The sequence below is a fragment of the Ranitomeya variabilis genome, chromosome 1 (genome assembly GCF_051348905.1).
Source record: "Ranitomeya variabilis isolate aRanVar5 chromosome 1, aRanVar5.hap1, whole genome shotgun sequence".
Lineage (NCBI taxonomy): Eukaryota > Metazoa > Chordata > Amphibia > Anura > Dendrobatidae > Ranitomeya > Ranitomeya variabilis.
Window position 1 is genome coordinate 116311653 of NC_135232.1, and position 13345 is coordinate 116324997.

Below are 13345 nucleotides of genomic sequence, written 5' to 3' on the forward strand. Positions count from 1 at the left end.
GTGAAAAGTTCAGTTTTAAAATAGTTATTCCAGCTCACCAAAATCCATATTACGGTTATAGTTTGTATCAGCCACCCAAAAAGAGTTCTAAAGGCTAATTTGTTTATCAACTTGCAATAAAGGGGCTGTTCATTACTTTAAGACAGTTGGTATAAAATAAGAAAAATAATCATTTCTTACCAGTTAACCCCTTAACCCCCAAGGGTGGTTTGCACGTTAATGACGGGCCAATTTTTACAAATCTGACCACTGTCCCTTTATGAGGTTATAACTCTGGAACGCTTCAACGGATCCTGATGATTCTGACATTGTTTTCTCATGACATATTGTTCTTCATGATAGTGGTAAAATTTATTTGATATTACCTGCATTTATTTGTAAAAAAAATGGAAATTTGGCAAAAATGTTGAAAATTTTGCAATTTTCCAACTTTGAATTTTTATGCCCTTAAATCACAGAGATATGTCACACAAAATACTTAATAAGTAACATTTCCCACATGTTTACTTTACATCAGCACAATTTTGGAACCAAATTTTTTTTTTGTTACGGAGTTAAAAGGATTAAAAGTTGATCAGCAATTTCTCATTTTTACAACACCATTTTAGGGACCACATCACATTTGAAGTCACTTTGAAGGGTCTAAAGATAGAAAATACCAAAGTGTGACACCATTCTAAAAACTACACCCCTCAATGTGCTCAAAACCATATTCAAGAAGTTTATTAACCCTTCAAGTGTTTCACAGGAATTTTTGGAATGTTTATAATAAATGAACATGATCATGAGCACGGCCGATCGACTATGACTTACTCTCCCGTCACTGGGAATTAAGTCCCAGGTCACCTCGATGGGATAGTACATTATATGGGATTAAGGGGATAAAGCTGTCGCGGCTCGAGCGTCAGTGCTCTGGTGGTCCACGCTGGTCCTGTTGGTCACATGTCGTTTACTGACCTCAGTGGTAATGCTTCGGTGTACAACACGTGATTGTGGAAGGTGGAAGGGAGAGGGAATAAAACCCAAAAAATAAAACCCAAAAAGAGACAAAACATAGTAAAAATGTTTTGTGACTGCAACATAGTGATTAAATCACCCCTCACTGTGTGTAGTGTGAATAACCTTCCAAAGGAGGGGAGCCAGAGAGGAGCATCAGAGGTGCGATGCAGGCATCAGTAGCAGATAAGAGGTAAAGAGACTGCCTTCTGGTTATTATAATACTGACTGTGCAGAGCATGCTTGAGACTGAGTCTCTGATTGGTGAGATCACTCAGGCAGGTACAGACCAAAAGTTTGGACACACCTTCTCATTTAAAGATTGTTCTGTATTTTCATGACTATGAAAATTGTACATTCACACTGAAGGCATCACAACTATGAATTAAGACATGTGGAATTATATACTTAACAACAAAAAAGTGTGAAACAACTGAAATTATGTCTTATATTCTAGGTTCTTCAAAGTAGCCACCTTTTGCTTTGATGACTGCTTTGCAGACTCTTGACATTTTCTTGATGAGTTTCAAGAGGTAGTCACCGGGAATGGTTTTCACTTCACAGGTGTGCCCTGTCAGGTTTAATAAGTGGGATTTCTTGCTTTATAAATGGGGTTGTGACCATCAGTTTTGGGCAAAATTGGGCAAACTTTTGAAAGCGTCCCCAAGTACAGTGGCAAAAACCATCAAGCGCCACAACGAAACTGGCTCGCATGAAGACCGCCCCAGGAAAGGAAGACCAAGAGTCACCTCTGCTTCTAAGGATAAGTTTATCCGAGTCACCAGCCTTAGAAATCGCAGGTTAACAGCAGCTCAGATTAGAGACCAGGTCAATGCCACACAGAGTTCTAGCAGCAGACACATCTCTACAACAACTGTTAAGAGGAGACTTTGTGCAGCAGGCCTTCATGGTAAAATGGCTGCTAGGAAACCACTGCTAAGGACTTGTTTGGGCTAAAGAACACAAGGAATGGACATTAGACCAGTGGAAATCTGTGCTTTGGTCTGATGAGTCCAAATTTGAGATCTTTGGTTTCAACCACCGTGTCTTTGTGCGCAGCAGAAAAGGTGAACGGATGGACTCTACATGCCTGGTTCCCACCGTGAAGCATGGAGGAGGAGGTGTGATGGTGTGAGGGTGCTTTGCTGGTGACACTGTTGGGGATTTATTCAAAACTCAAGGCATACTGAACCAGCATGGCTACCACAGCATCTTGCAGCGGCATGCTATTCCATCAGGTTTGCGTTTAGTTGGACCATGGAGTTGGACCACGGAGTGAGGGATAAAGAGTCCACCGCTATATTTGGATTTAAAAGTCGTGGTTGGGACAATATCCTTGTGGGTGAGATCTTTCTATATATTTTTCTATTTGCGTAAAATACCGATTATGTCGAATGTGTCAGCTCCATGATAGCTTATTGAGTATGTGAAGATGTGTGTCTTGCGAAGGAGCACTAAGATTATGAGTGCCTTCTGTTATTAACGATACCATCTGGGGACTGACGGTTCACTGATTTTGTTGACCCCTGAAAACCTGTCATGTACTAATTTTGGTGTATATATGGTTTCAGGAATAAGTCCTGTGTGGTTTCTATCCTCTTGGGTAACTATTAATAAGGTAATGGACAAGGTCACATCCACTATGACAGCATGATGTTGCAGTTATATTGCTTTGATATTATTAAGGTTTAGGTAGTGAGTGTTTTGACAATTTGAGGATGCACTGACTGTACATGATTAATACTTTGGGACTGCTGAAGCATTATTATGTGATTGGCAGCTAACCGCTATACATGTTCTATGCCATTCTAATAGAGGGCAGTTAGGGAGTATGGCATATGATTTAATAGCGGTCCCATTTTCAGGGTAATCCGAGATCAGGATACTCTTTGTAGTCAGGTGCACCTATATGTATATAGTGTTGTTTGTCCTTTGCACTTTGTTCAATTTTGAGTTGTGGTACTCTGAGTGAGCAAAAGAGGAATGGGAGGAAGAGCTGGGAAGGATAGAGGAGGATAAATAGTAGGATATCATGGAGTATATTCCCCAATTATCATTAAGTGAGCCGGGTAGACTTTCGCAATTATATGTACTTCACAGAGTATATACAGGTCCTTCTCAAAAAATTAGCATATAGTGTTAAATTTCATTATTTACCATAATGTAATGATTACAATTAAACTTTCATATATTATAGATTCATTATCCACCAACTGAAATTTGTCAGGTCTTTTATTGTTTTAATACTGATGATTTTGGCCTACAACTCCTGATAACCCAAAAAACCTGTCTCAATAAATTAGCATATCAAGAAAAGGTTCTCTAAACGACCTATTACCCTAATCTTCTGAATCAACTAATTAACTCTAAACACATGCAAAAGATACCTGAGGCTTTTAAAAACTCCCTGCCTGGTTCATTACTCAAAACCCCCATCATGGGTAAGACTAGCGACCTGACAGATGTCAAGAAGGCCATCATTGACACCCTCAAGCAAGAGGGTAAGACCCAGAAAGAAATTTCTCAACAAATAGGCTGTTCCCAGAGTGCTGTATCAAGGCACCTCAATGGTAAGTCTGTTGGAAGGAAACAATGTGGCAGAAAACGCTGTACAACGAGAAGAGGTGACCGGACCCTGAGGAAGATTGTGGAGAAGGACCGATTCCAGACCTTGGGGAACCTGAGGAAGCAGTGGACTGAGTCTGGTGTGGAAACATCCAGAGCCACCGTGCACAGGCGTGTGCAGGAAATGGGCTACAGGTGCCGCATTCCCCAGGTAAAGCCACTTTTGAACCATAAACAGTGGCAGAAGCGCCTGACCTGGGCTACAGAGAAGCAGCACTGGACTGTTGCTAAGTGGTCCCAAGTACTTTTTTCTGATGAAAGCAAATTTTGCATGTCATACGGAAATCAAGGTGCCAGAGTCTGGAGGAAGACTGGGGAGAAGGAAATGCCAAAATGCCTGAAGTCCAGTGTCAAGTACCCAGTCAGTGATGGTGTGGGGTGCCATGTCAGCTGCTGGTGTTGGTCCACTGTGTTTCATCAAGGGCAGGGTCAATGCAGCTAGCTATCAGGAGATTTTGGAGCACTTCATGCTTCCTGGCACCTGCTCACAGTGCCAAAACCACTGGTAAATGGTTTACTGACCATGGTATTACTGTGCTCAATTGGCCTGCCAACTCTCCTGACCTGAACCCCATAGAGAATCTGTGGGATATTGTGAAGAGAAAGTTGAGAGACGCAAGACCCAACACTCTGGATGAGCTTAAGGCCGCTATTGAAGCATCCTGGGCCTCCATAACATCTCAGCAGTGTCACAGGCTGATTGCCTCCATGCCACGCCGCATTGAAGCAGTCATTTCTGCCAAAGGATTCCCGACCAAGTATTGAGTGCATAACTGAACATTATTATTTGATGGGTTTTTTGTTTGTTATTAAAAAACACTTTTATTTGATTGGACGGTTGAAATATGCTAATTTATTGAGACAGGTTTTTTGGGTTATCAGGAGTTGTAGGCCAAAATCATCAGTATTAAAACAATAAAAGACCTGACAAATTTAAGTTGGTGGATAATGAATCTATAATATATGAAAGTTTAATTGTAATCATTACATTATGGTAAATAATGAAATTTAACACTATATGCTAATTTTTTGAGAAGGACCTGTAGAACTCCAGATAGACTATATAAGGCAGGGCTGTGACAGACCTCCGAGTCTCCTAGGTGTCAATCCAAGGGGGCAGGGATTCTACACATGTTATGGCAATGTACGAGATTGAATTAATATTGGTTGGATGTGGGAGAAGCAATTGGAAAATCGTATGGCTGTGCAATTGAAAGAGATCCTGTGATATATATTTTGGGATTTGTGGAAGAGATCCGTGTTCCAAATCATCATAAAGTGGCCATAGCTAGATTATTGTATGTTGCGCTAATTGCCAGGTACTGGCTGAGTGAGGTACTGCTGACTCTGCAGGAATTTTATAGACAGTCTGATATGGTTATTAACCCCTTCACGACATGCGCCGTACTAGTACGGTGCATGTCGTGTCTCCCCCTTTGATGTGGGCTCCGGCACTGTCCCACATCAAAGCTGCAACATGTCAGCTTTTATGTACAGCTGACATGTGCGCGCAATAGCGGCAGGTGGAATCGCGATCTACCTGCCGCTATTAACTTGTTAAATGAAGCTGTCAAACGCTGACAGCAGCATTTAAGTACCGCTTCTGGCCGCGCGGCCGGAAATGCTCGCATCACCGACCCCGTCACATGATCAGGGGTCAGCGGTGTCAGGATGGTAACCATAGAGGTCCTTGAGACCTCTATGGTTACTGATGCCGGCCTGCTGTGAGCGCCACCCTGTGGTCGGCGCTCATAGCACACCTGCAATTCAGCTGCATAGCAGTGATCTGATGATCGCTGCTATGTAGCTGAGCCAATCAGGTTGTGCCAGCCTCTAGCCTCCCATGGAGGCTATTGAAGCATGGCAAAAGATAAAAAAAATGTTTTTAAAAATATGAAAAAAAAAATAAAAGTTTAAATCACCCCCCTTTCGCCCCATCCAAAATAAAAAAATTAAAAAAAATCAAACCTACACATATTTGGTATCGCCGCGTTCAGAATTGCCCAATCTATCAATAAAAAAAGCATTTACCTGATAGCTAAACAGCGTAGTGAGAAAAAAATTACGTTTTTTGGTCGCCGCGACATTGCATTAAAATGCAATAACGGGCGTTCAAAAGAACGTATCTGCACAAAAGTGGTATCTTTAAAATGTCAGCTCGGCACACAAAAAATAAGCCCTCAACCGACCCCAGATCACAAAAAATGGAGACGCTACGGGTATCGGAAAATGGCGCATTTTTTGTTTAGCAAATTTTGCATTTTTTTCACCGCTTAGATAAAAAATAACCTAGACATGTTAGGTGTCTATGAACTCGTAATGACCTGGATCATAATGGCAGGTCAGTTTTAGCATTTAGTGAACCTAGCAAAAAAGCCACACAAAAAACAAGTGTGGGATTGCACTTTTTTGCAATTTCACCACACTTGAAATTTTTTTCCCGTTTTCTAGTACAAGACTCGGTAAAACCAATGATGTCGTTCAAAAGTACAACTCGTCCCGCAAAAAATAAGCCCACACATGGCCATATTGAGGGAAAATTAAAAAAGTTATGGCTCTGGGAAGGAGGGGAGCGAAAAACGAAAACGCAAAAACGAAAAAGGGGGGGGGGGGGGCATTATGGAAAAGAGTATTTATGAAAAAAGGAAAAGTGTGAAAACCTTTGAAACACTTTGGAAACCGTGGATGGAGAGGAACTGATTCCAAGGAATGTGGCTTTATTATAAGCAATGTATGCTATTGTCCTATTCTTGTTTATAAAGGCTTTAAGGGAGGGGGGAGGTAAGGGGGGGGGGACTGTTTCAAAAACTTTTTGTAAACATATTCTCCTTTTTGACACAATTGTGTCTGTTTGTCAACTTGACTACTGTTAAAAAATTATCTGATTTAAAAGAAAGAAAATGCTGAATTGGGAGTGAGGGGGAGAGCAAATGATTAATTGGGAGTGAGGGGGAGAGCAAATAATAATTTAGGAGTAGGGGTAAATGAACTGGGGTGAGTAGAGCAAATGCTGAACTAGGGATAGGGGAGAGCAAATGTTGAATTGGGAGTTGGAGGAGAGCAAATGCTGAATTGAGGATGGGGGTGGGGACAACAAATGGTAATGAATTGAGGATGAGGGAGAGCAAATGATGAACAGAGGGTGGAGAACAATATTTATTGGGTGGGGAAAGTGGCTATGTATAGTTAGTAGGGACACAGTGCTGCATTACAATTTATATTTGGAATGGTGGGTTGAATAATAACTAATTATATATTAATGATGGCTGCACATCTGTATTCAGCTGTAAAGTGTAAAAGTTGGGGAATGTGCTCTAGATAGCTGTGTGTTATATTATGTAGAGACTAGTCCTGACTGGCAGAAGTGATGGTGGTCTGCGCTAGATGAAACAGAAAAGCGATGAAGGACTTCAACTAGAGACATCACCGGTGAGTCAGTGTGTTATCTTTATAATAACACTACACTGAAAACAGAGCTCCTGTGTATGTCAGTGGTGATCACTGTATTACCTGTACACTATGGTCACGGGTGTGTCAGAGGCTGCAGACAGTTGCACTGCATCTGGGGATGATTGATATAAGTGGTGCACCCCTGCACAACACATGAAGATGGGGTGCAAAGACCTGGTCAGTAAATGGAATGCTATAAACACAAAAGAAAAAAGACTCGACCAATAATGGTATGCACACCCATAAAATATGTGAAAATATCAAAAAATGTTTAATTACACCTCAAAGAACATGACAAACATGTAAAACCATTTAAAAAGGTCTGAATACAGAACCATAAATCACCACCCCTAAGCACAAATATCATGAAATAGCAACACTGCATGGATAAAGTGCTATATATATACAAGATGTATCCTGTCTAAACATGTAACGGTCCAATATGACATACATGAATATATAAAGGCCGAAACAAATACATACGTGAACCTGTAGTCGTGCACTGACAGATAATCTAGCAATAAAGTTACTGCAATTTAGTGTTTGGCATATAACAATATGAAGTATTATATCAGCATGCTGTTTAGCCAAGATGATGGCAGTACCAAGATAGGTATATAAATGCAGGCTACAAGCATGTGTCAGAAAGCCTCGAATAGGCATACACTAGTACTCCCCTACAGTCAAATAATAACCCAATGGGTGCCAAGATGTAAGAAAAAATGGGGGGAGTAAAGAGAGGAAAAGATATTCCAAAGGAACGGCATGAACACTGAACAATGGTATACCATGAGCCCAGATACCAATTGGAGACAGGAGACAGGCTTAAGGGGTGAGGCGAGAGCCTCACGCGTATCGCTGCGGACGCAGCTTCGTCAGGGGAACTGGGTGTTTATAACTCCCAACTTAGGGTACTGTCACACATTGAAATTTCGATCACTACGACGGCACGATTCGTGACGTCGCAGCGTCGTACTATTATCGCTCCAGCGTCGTAGACTGCTGTCACACGTTGCAATCACGGCGCTGGAGCGATGCCGAAGTCCCCGGGTAACCAGGGTAAACATCGGGTTGCTAAGCGCAGGGCCGCGCTTAGTAACCCGATGTTTACCCTGGTTACCAGCGTAAACGTAAAAAAAACAAACAGTACATACTCACATGCCGGTGTCTGTCCCTCGGCGCTGTGCTTCTCTGCACTGTGTAAGCACAGCGGCCGGAAAGCACAGCGGTGACGTCACCGCTGTGCTCGCTTTCCGGCTCTGGTGCTTACACAGTGCAGAGAAGCTTTCGCCGAGGGACAGACACCGGCATGTGAGTATGTACTGTTTGTTTTTTTTACGTTTACGCTGGTAACCACAGTAAACATCGGGTTACTAAGCGCGGCCCTGCGCTTAGTTACCCGATGTTTACCCTGGTTACCAGCGAACACATCGCTGGATCGCTGTCACACACAACGATCCAGCGATGACAGCGGGTGATCAAGCGACGAAAGAAAGTTCCAAACGATCTGCTACGACGTACGATTCTCAGCAGGGTGTCTGATCGCAGTAGCGTGTCAGACACAGCGATATCGTAACGATATCGCTAGAACGTCACGAATCGTACCGTCGTAGCAATCGAAATTTCAATGTGTGACAGTACCCTTACTGTTGGGAGTTTTGAGTGTTATTTTCTATTTGCACATCCCTGTAGAGTCTTGGAGATGCTGCAGTCGGCTAGTGTCCTCTTTGGAGTTTGAAAGACGACGGTGTTTCTGAGTCTACTCAAGCTAAGTTTCCCCTTGTTTTATGTATCCTAGCTGTCTTTAATGTTAGTGGGGTTTGATCTGCGTCACCCCTTCCTTCCCTAAGCAGGGCTTACCACTAGGGTATGACAGGGACTAGGTATCCTGCTCGGCGATAGGTGCAGAACCTTTTTAGAGTCTCTTAGGGCAGACAGGGTGACGTTAGATCTGCCTGGGGGTCTCCATTCTTTGCTTCCCTAGTTTTCATGGAGCTGCACGGAGGTTACTTCTCAAAACAAGTCTATGAGAGCCTCGTTCTGGCTCTCATAGACTTACAGGTCCTTCTCAAAAAATTAGCATATAGTGTTAAATTTCATTATTTACCATAATGTAATGATTACAATTAAACTTTCATATACTATAGATTCATTATCCACCAACTGAAATTTGTCAGGTCTTTTATTGTTTTAATACTGATGATTTTGGCATACAACTCCTGATAACCCAAAAAACCTGTCTCAATAAATTAGCATATTTCACCCGACCAATCAAATAAAAGTGTTTTTTAATACCAAACAAAAAAACCATCAAATAATAATGTTCAGTTATGCACTCAATACTTGGTCGGGAATCCTTTGGCAGAAATGACTGCTTCAATGCGGCGTGGCATGGAGGCAATCAGCCTGTGACACTGCTGAGATGTTATGGAGGCCCAGGATGCTTCAATAGCGGCCTTAAGCTCATCCAGAGTGTTGGGTCTTGCGTCTCTCAACTTTCTCTTCACAATATCCCACAGATTCTCTATGGGGTTCAGGTCAGGAGAGTTGGCAGGCCAATTGAGCACAGTAATACCATGGTCAGTAAACCATTTACCAGTGGTTTTGGCACTGTGAGCAGGTGCCAGGTCGTGCTGAAAAATGAAATCTTCATCTCCATAAAGCATTTCAGCCGATGGAAGCATGAAGTGCTCCAAAATCTCCTGATAGCTAGCTGCATTGACCCTGCCCTTGATGAAACACAGTGGACCAACACCAGCAGCTGACATGGCACCCCACACCATCACTGACTGTGGGTACTTGACACTGGACTTCAGGCATTTTGGCATTTCCTTCTCCCCAGTCTTCCTCCAGACTCTGGCACCTTGATTTCCGGATGACATGCAAAATTTGCTTTCATCAGAAAAAAGTACTTGGGACCACTTAGCAACAGTCCAGTGCTGCTTCTCTGTAGCCCAGGTCAGGCGCTTCTGCCGCTGTTTATGGTTCAAAAGTGGCTTTACCTGGGGAATGCGGCACCTGTAGCCCATTTCCTGCACACGCCTGTGCACGGTGGCTCTGGATGTTTCCACACCAGACTCAGTCCACTGCTTCCTCAGGTTCCGGTCACCTCTTCTCGTTGTACAGCGTTTTCTGCCACATTGTTTCCTTCCAACAGACTTACCATTGAGGTGCCTTGATACAGCACTCTGGGAACAGCCTATTTGTTGAGAAATTTCTTTCTGGGTCTTACCCTCTTGCTTGAGGGTGTCAATGATGGCCTTCTTGACATCTGTCAGGTCGCTAGTCTTACCCATGATGGGGGTTTTGAGTAATGAACCAGGCAGGGAGTTTTTAAAAGCCTCAGGTATCTTTTGCATGTGTTTAGAGTTAATTAGTTGATTCAGAAGATTAGGGTAATAGGTCATTTAGAGAACCTTTTCTTGATATGCTAATTTATTGAGACAGGTTTTTTGGGTTATCAGGAGTTGTATGCCAAAATCATCAGTATTAAAACAATAAAAGACCTGACAAATTTCAGTTGGTGGATAATGAATCTATAGTATATGAAAGTTTAATTGTAATCATTACATTATGGTAAATAATGAAATTTAACACTATATGCTAATTTTTTGAGAAGGACCTGTACATTAAGAACTTTTGATGTAGCTTCTGACTTCCAACCAATCAGAAGCTACTGCTACAAGATGGCGCTGTGGGGCCAGTCCCATAGCGCCAAAAAACGGGGAAGATGCCAGAGGGTGAGTATTTAACTGGGGATAAGGAGCTTACATTTAAAGTGGTGCATTAAGAAACGCTGGGGCTGATTTGCTAATCCTGTGTAAGGGCTTGTTCACACAGTTTTTACAGTATCAGGAAAGAGAATGAGATTTTTGAAGTCTCACACACATGCTGCTTATTTTTGCCTTGCAGATTTGATCTTTCAAAGTGTTTTTTTTTTTTCAAATCTGTAGCAAGTCAATTCTTTCACCGTTTTTCAGCAATTCATAAAAATGGCAAAAAAAATCATGAAAAACACATGCAAATCCGTGTATACCTTACACTGTGTTTTTCCTGCCAACTCCCTTGCTTTTACAACCAGGGCTGAGGAGTAATAGTCCATTTTGGTGGAGTCCAAGTTGGAGTCGGTATTAAATGGACTGATTTCTAAAATATATAATAAACTGGGTACACCAGTACAATGCAGTGTGTGCTGTAAATGTTTTCATAATAATTTGGGAAAGTGATGAAATGTCCTATAAATGTTTGTTCTGTTCCTGATCTCAGGATCAGGGCTTTTAATTGAGATGAATCTGTGCTACATTTTATGTACATGCTCAGTAGTGTCCAGGGCTGTGCTGTCATAGGTGAGATGAATCTGTGCTGCACTTTATGTACATGCTCAGTAGTGACCAGTGCTGTGCAGTCGTAGGTGAGATGAATCTGTGCTGCACTTTATGTACATGCTCAGTAGTGACCAGTGCTGTGCAGTCGTAGGTGAGATGAATCTGTGCTGCACTTTATGTACATGCTCAGTAGTGACCAGTGCTGTGCAGTCATAGGTGAGATGAATCTGTGCTGCACTTTATGTACATGCTCAGTAGTGACCAGTGCTGTGCAGTCATAGGTGAGATGAATCTGTGCTGCACTTTATGTACATGCTCAGTAGTGACCAGTGCTGTGCAGTTGTAGGTGAGATGAATCTGTGCTGCACTTTATGTACATGCTCAGGAGTCACCACTGCTGTGGGGTCGGAGTCCTGGAAATTGAGGAGTCGGAGGTTTGGCTTACCAACTCCCCAGCCCTTTTTACAACAGAAGAATCTGGGTACATATCCTAACTTTTAGGCAGTGAAAAATGACCCAAGTTTACACCACCTATTACTGGATTACCATGGTCCACTAAGTTTCAAAAAATTGTCACACAATTTCAGTGCAATTTCATTGAACATAATTGAGGACACACTGTTTCCCATCCACATTCTGATCAACCCAAGTCCCCTGTAAAGTGTGGTGAGAAAAAAGTCTAAAACATAATATATGTGGACCTTGGTTTGATGAAAATTAAGCAAGAATTCTGGCACGTACAGCTTAATAAAAATGCTAACTGTTGTCCAAAAGACCATCCTCTTATCCAGCACAGGACTCCTGTGACAGAGTGACAGACACAATAAGAAGACGATCTCTCCACCCTTCTCCAACAAAAGAAAGACTATCGTTCAATGAAATTTTGCAGTCGACTCAGAGAGGTTTCACTGCACTTGAATATATGAAGTGTAAATTTCAAAATATAGCAGTAGAAGGCAGAAAAGAAGAAACCTACCGCTTACTGCTGAGGAGCTTGTCTGTTCAAGAAGACAAGGAAGTAACTTTACAACTGACGTGATCATCTTCTCCGCCTCATTAGTCAGGATTAGGAAGCCTGACATGAGAGTCCAGCACATACAGTATATGTATATTACAGGCACGGACTCTGTACTTCTAGTATTCGCAAACATTGTAACTGCTGCTAGTGAGTGTATAATGTTATCAAATGCAGGGTGATGGCCCTCACCATTCTGTTACTGCCATAGGAAAGAAGGAAGGGAACAAACATTTGACAGCAAGGAGCTGAGACAAGCATTTTCAGACAAAAGCTACCTTTAAATACTATGGCTATACTTTAGAAAAACACGTTTGGTTTCATCATTAAAGGGGCTGTCCATGAATCTGATATCAATGGGCCATCATTAGAATAGCTCTTCAGTATCAGGGCAGTATGGTGGATCACTGGGACAACATCTGCATGGGCTTCCTGCAGGTGGTCCGGTTTCCCCCACTCTTCAAAGACTAAAGTAAAGATAATTTATGGTAGAGTTGCCGACTGCCAATGTCTACTAGAGTTGTAACTCCCTCTGATGTGCACAGCACAGAAAATATTGGTCTCACCTTCAATAAACAGGCTATGGAGCAAGTGTCTCCCTGATGATTGGTTTCACTGTTTGTAGGAGCTGTAGATTGAATGTCTCTCTGGCAATTTATGTAGGACGCAGTCATCACATGGTCTGACTTGTTCCTCGCAGCCCACCCATGGATAGGTAAAAATAAAGCAGAGATCTCTGCACTGCCCTAATCTCTAGAACGTTAAAAGAAGTAATGCCTCTGTAGGAGACCAAATCCCCTTGGCCATCTGCCGAAAAGAAATTGGTCTGAATTGGCCATTTTGCACAAGACCTAGGATGGTGTGTCATCTCTTCATTGGAAAAGAGATATCGTCATGGCATCACATCCTATACAATAATCGCCAGTTGGGACTT

The 13345-nt window shown here is 42.2% G+C and overlaps 1 protein-coding gene across 1 annotated transcript in view; it reads right to left on the reverse strand.

The window, feature by feature from the left end:
- NAIP (NLR family apoptosis inhibitory protein) overlaps positions 1-543 on the reverse strand; it is a 68875-nt gene extending 68332 nt beyond the window's left edge. The window contains 1 exon segment of the mRNA XM_077280681.1: positions 181-543. The gene's annotated coding sequence lies outside the window, so the exon portion shown is untranslated.
- Between the last annotated feature and the right edge of the window lie 12802 nt (positions 544-13345).